Below are 5,588 nucleotides of genomic sequence, written 5' to 3' on the forward strand. Positions count from 1 at the left end.
TCCACAAATTTGAATGAGCCTCACACATGAAGGAACCGGCAGAGGAATCCAGGTGTGAGAGACCCAGGGCTGAGACCTCCAAGCCTGCTCTTCAGCCCAGATACCCCATTTTCCAGTAGCTAGGCGGTCACACCATGAACTGTCCCGGCGCTGTGTAATCCCATCAATGGCCTACATCCAGAGACTATAAAACCAAGCTCCCAATATCTTATAGCCTAGTTCTCCCTCTCTGAGAACGTGCCAAGCTACCGAGAGTTTCCTGCCCACATGGGAGAGCCTGGCAAGCTCCCCGTGGCATATTCATATGCCAAAACCAGTAACAATGATGGGTTTCATGCCCCTGACCCTGAAAGAGCTTCCAATGCAGCACCATTGAGAAGGATGAGTAATGAGAGGCTTCTAAAATATCAGGGCTAGGAAGAATGGAGACATTACTGAGATTGCTCGAGAAAATTGACTATCAACGGGATGACGATGATGATGATGATGATGATTTCCACAAACTGCTTATCATTTATTCTTAATTTAATGTACCAAAATAACATTGTATGATTTTTTTAGTTGACTTTATATTCTACATTTTTGAAAATTTATAATCATAAAACTATACATTTCATTTGAACAGTTACTGTACTTCTAATAGTCACTGATTGCAAGTGATATCAACCAGGGATATAATACATGCTTTACATTTAGGAGGCCTGGGTTCAATCCCAGCTAGCAAAAAGCAGAAGCAAAAAGTGCTAACAAATTTAACCAGCCAATTTACCTCATGCATAATTTATCCTAAAGATTTCTACAAATCAAGAATTTGCTATCAAAGAGAAATTTAGAAAATCAGTGCCAGTCTATTACATGCATGAAATTACATTAGTCTTGCAATGGCTTTTCCCAGTTCCTTTGTGGTTTTATGAATGCCTGAGATTGTCTCCTGTGGGGTCATAAATAAATATAATTTTACTGTATCCCACAGCCTTAGAAAGGGTGACTATTGCTTTTCTTTTCTTTTTTTTTTTTGTGCCCAGCTGACTCCTTTATTTGCAGGAAACACAAGCCCCATTGCTCCCCCCACCACACGGGGAAGCCACGCCCTCGGAAAGCCACGCCCACGAGGAGCCACGCCGCCTGGAAACCACGCCCACCTGGGAAGCCTCACCCATGGGCAAGCTACGCCCACAGAGCCCGAGGCTCCGGACACCGACTGCGGGCCGGGCTGGGTCCCCACTATAGAGCGCTGCAGGCACCCGCTCTCAGGCCTTGGCAGTAGCCTGGCCGGCACCCAGGGCTGTGAGCTGCTGAATCTTCTATCTCCATGACAGCCTGTTTCATGGCATGCTTCTCCTGGAGAGCTAGCTGAATTTTTTCCATTTGCTTGGTAAGGAAGTCTATCTTCCTCTTGAAGAAATCCTTGGCATCCTCCACTGTCTTCTCTACGTAGTAGCCAGTCCCCACGTCGATGAGCACATGTTCTACATCATGGAGCTTCCCAGGGACATACATAGAACTGGTCAAGGGGACGAGTAATTCTTTCCCCTCGTTGCTCTTTCCCCACGTTCAAACAGTCCTTGGCTTCCACATACTTGGTCTGGACCACCTTGAGATAAGCAGTGAACGTGGACAAGAACTCCACTTCCTAGTCCAGATTCTTTTTTTTTTTTTTTTTTTTTTTTTTGCTTTTTGGGTCACACCTGGCGATGCACAGGGGTTATTCCTGGCTCTGCACTCAGGAATCACCCCTGGCCGTGCTCAGGGGACCATATGGGATGCTGGGATTTGAACCCGGGTCGGCCGCGTGCAAGGCAAACGCCCCACCCGCTGTGCTATCGCTCCAGCCCCATAGTCCAGATTCTTGAGCATTTCTAGCTGCGGCAGTTTCAGCTCGGTGATGTTCACCGACTGCCGACTATTGCTTTTCTAGATGTTTTCTCTTCCTGGCTATTGCTGAATTGTGGCAATTTCTGTGCTCTGCCAGTGACATATTATCATCTCTAGGTATAATGATTTTGGATGTTGCCACCTTTAACATACTTTCTGCTATATTTTTATCAGACTCGTCAAGGTGGGAAACTAATTGTGATTAAATGTTTTACAGAATAACTATTGTCCAGTGATAATTTCTTTGTTGCAGGTCCACCTTTCTGAAGCAAATAAATATCACTGACCATTGAACTGGTGTACCATTTCTTTGCATACGCAGAAATGTCTGAGTGGAGGCAGCGAACATGTAAATTTAATTCACAACAATATTGGTGCTAGATTTAAATAACCAAACTTTACACAGTGACAGAATTAAGCTGTAAGTCTGACAAACTAAAGCTTTTAAGAAATAATTGCCCAAAATAAATAAAAACAACTGTCCATAATCTTATATAAAATTTTGAAGCAAAACTTGCTAGAAGCAAGGTATGTAATTTGCTATATTGTATTATAATCACTATATGTGAGAAGAGTATATTTGGTTGCACTTTCAAAACTCATATACTAAAAACAATTTGTAATTGTGTACATATCAGATAGAAGATCATGTCAGTTTGTTTTTAAATTTCTATCACCATGAGCCAAGTATGCAGTAAGTTCTCAATAGATACTGATTTAAAAATAAATTTAAAAAAAATTATCTTCCAATTTTGGATGAACTGTCCAGCTACAAGCTTATTGTCATATGAGAATTTAACAACCTTTAAGTCTGAAAACCTCTGAAATGTCTTTTTTTGACCAGGTCTGTCACTGGGAGAATTTAGAAGTTGTTCTACAGTGTATTTGATTCAGTGATGAAGGCAGTTCATTTTTATATCAGTGACATAATGACAATTATGTCTAGAAGAACCTTTTCTTTTCAAAGTTCTGAAATAAGTACATTTATATAATACACATTTACCTCTGAGTAAAATCCAACCTGCCCTTCAAAACTAACGTTAAGAATATTCTTTTTATGGACCAATGCACTAAGTAATAGTACCTTTGAAAATTTATAATGTCAGTTTAAAAATTGTAACACAATATTTAAAAAATATAAGAAGCCAATACTTTAATTATTTGAATTTTTATTTCTTCCTCCACTATCTGATTCCCAATAACAATGGAGACGTTATGGTGCCCGCTCAAGCAAATTGATGAACAATGGGACAACAGTGCAACAGTGCTACAGTGCTTTATTTCTTCCTATAACTGTTTGAGGTATTATGAATAAATAAAATGGTATTTCTAAGATATAAAATATGATGCTTTAATATATATATATATACATATATAGACTGGAGTAATAGCATAGCGGGTAGGGCATTTGTCTTGGCATGTAGCCCACCCGTGTTCCATTCCTCCGCCCCTCTCAGAGAGCCTGGCAAGCTACCAAGAGTATCTCACCTGCACGGCAAAGCCTAGCAAGCTATCCATGGCATATTTGATATGCCAAAAACAGTAACAACAAGTCTCACAATGGAGATGTTACTGTTCCTGCTCGAGGAAATCGATGACCAATAGGTGACAGTGACAGTGATATATATATATATATATATATATATATATATATATATGTATGTTTGTATATGGTGAAATGGTTACCACAATCAAGACAACAGTACCTCTTTGTGAATGTAGTGAGATCACTTAAGATCCACTCTCTTAATATACTTGGAGTACAAGTATGAACCAGAAAGGTAGTACAGTGAACAAGTACACTTGCATACAGCTAACCCTGATTTGATCCTTGGCACCTATATGGTGCCCTGAGCTTGCCAAGAGTGATTCCTTGAGCAGTGAGCTAGGAGAAATTCTTAAGCACCATCCAGCGTGGACTCCCCAAAGAAAACAAACTTTAAAAATGAGGTACAAATCACTGTCCTATGTAATCTAATTTCCATGCTGTACATTAGATTCATGTTTGAATGCACATTCTGCACAACAAAACTATTGTAGCTTTTGATCATTTTCTCAGTCTCCTCTACCCTCCAGTCTCTGGCAAGCACTGTTCTCTTTTCTAGAATTCACATTTTGAGATTATGCCAGCAGTTTTAAACTTTTTGTATGTGTGTTTTTAATTTAAATAAACTAATGTGCTCTGGTTTCATCTATGTTGCTGCATGTGGCAGGATTTTCTTTCTTTAAAGAATGAATCATATTCACATATATATGCATATATACACACACACATATATATATATATATAATGTTTCACATATATAGTTCACTGCCTCATTGTGGCCAGGAGGTGGCAAGGGTGCCAACCGGCAAAGAGTGAACTAAGAGGTGCTATGCAGAGAAGCAGGCAGGTGCAGGGCTAGACTCCTTGTATTGAGTGTGAATATGGCCAGGACTTTCTTTCTGTGAGCAGCACATACACGCACAAGTTTTATAAAGAAGACCATACCTTATACAAGGTGATTGTCGCTGATTTTAAGACCAAGATAGGACCAAGAAGGTCGCGCAAATAACTTCACATTGGGACCCACGGCCTAGAATGGAACAAGCAGGGTGAGAGACTGTCTGAGCACATCATATTCACCAAGACCATCCATGGTAACTCACAGTTCCAGAAGGCTGAATCTAAGTGTTGGACGTGGGAGTCTCCTGGTGGACAGTTCCACAACGAAATTGACCACATCATACTCAATCAATGGTTTTGCCTGACCAATGTCGCTGTTGTCCCAAAATTCCAAACAGGATCAGACCCCGTCTCCTTCATTCAAAATTCTACTTCACAGAGCAGGGAGAAAGGTTGCAAAGTTTAAAAAGAGAATTCCAGAATGAACACCAACTGGGAGTTCCTTGGCACTAATGTGGCAATATGGGAAGATGCTGTCATTGATAATATAGATGAGGAGTATGATTGACTGCTTCAGCACCTCCATGATTGTGCAAGGAACACCAAGAAAGAGAGAAAGCCACAAAAAGATGCCTATCTTCAGAAACTCTTAAGCTCATTCACCAACATGATTTGGCACAAGCCTCAGACAATCACAAGCTAATGTCTGAGCTTGCGAAACTGTGCAGAGATGTGATAAAAGAAGACCTCAAAGAGACAAGAGAAGCAGTGTTGGCTGATGTGGCAGAAGCTGGGAAAAGTATTTGCAACGCCCGCCTGTCCTTTATCAACTAAAAGACCAAGATGACTGCCCTCCGACGTCCTGATAAATCTATCACATCTTCTAGAAGGGCAATGGAAGAGGTTACCCATGACTTCTACTCAGATCTCTTCGATAGCTGCATCCATCTGCTCACACACCAAATTCTGTAGGATGGATATGTTGTTCCCAGTGTTCTCCCTTCCAAAATCCGACATGCTATTTCGTCGGTAAAGAAGCATACAGCACCCAGTCCAGACAAGGTCAGACACGAACACCTGAAGAATCTGCCACCAGAATCCTCAATACACAGACTTGGCTCTTTGCACATTACCTGTCTGAATGCAAGGTTCCGTCCCATTGGAAAACCAGAAGAACTGTTTTGTTGTACAAGAATGGAAACATCCACAAAACCGGCAAGTATCACCTGATCTGCCTTTCTTCCGTCATCTACAAGTTGTTCACTTGAGTCATCATGAATAAGATTGGCAGGACACTGGACAAAGGACAACCATGTGATCAAGCTGG

The 5,588-nt window shown here is 41.0% G+C and overlaps 1 pseudogene; it reads right to left on the reverse strand.

Moving 5' to 3' along the window:
* Positions 1-1,250: 1,250 nt before the first annotated feature.
* Positions 1,251-4,847, reverse strand: LOC101550042 (prefoldin subunit 5-like; annotated as a pseudogene).
* Positions 4,848-5,588: the final 741 nt, after the last annotated feature.

This window comes from Sorex araneus, chromosome 1, assembly GCF_027595985.1.
Source record: "Sorex araneus isolate mSorAra2 chromosome 1, mSorAra2.pri, whole genome shotgun sequence".
Taxonomy (NCBI): Eukaryota; Metazoa; Chordata; class Mammalia; order Eulipotyphla; family Soricidae; genus Sorex; species Sorex araneus.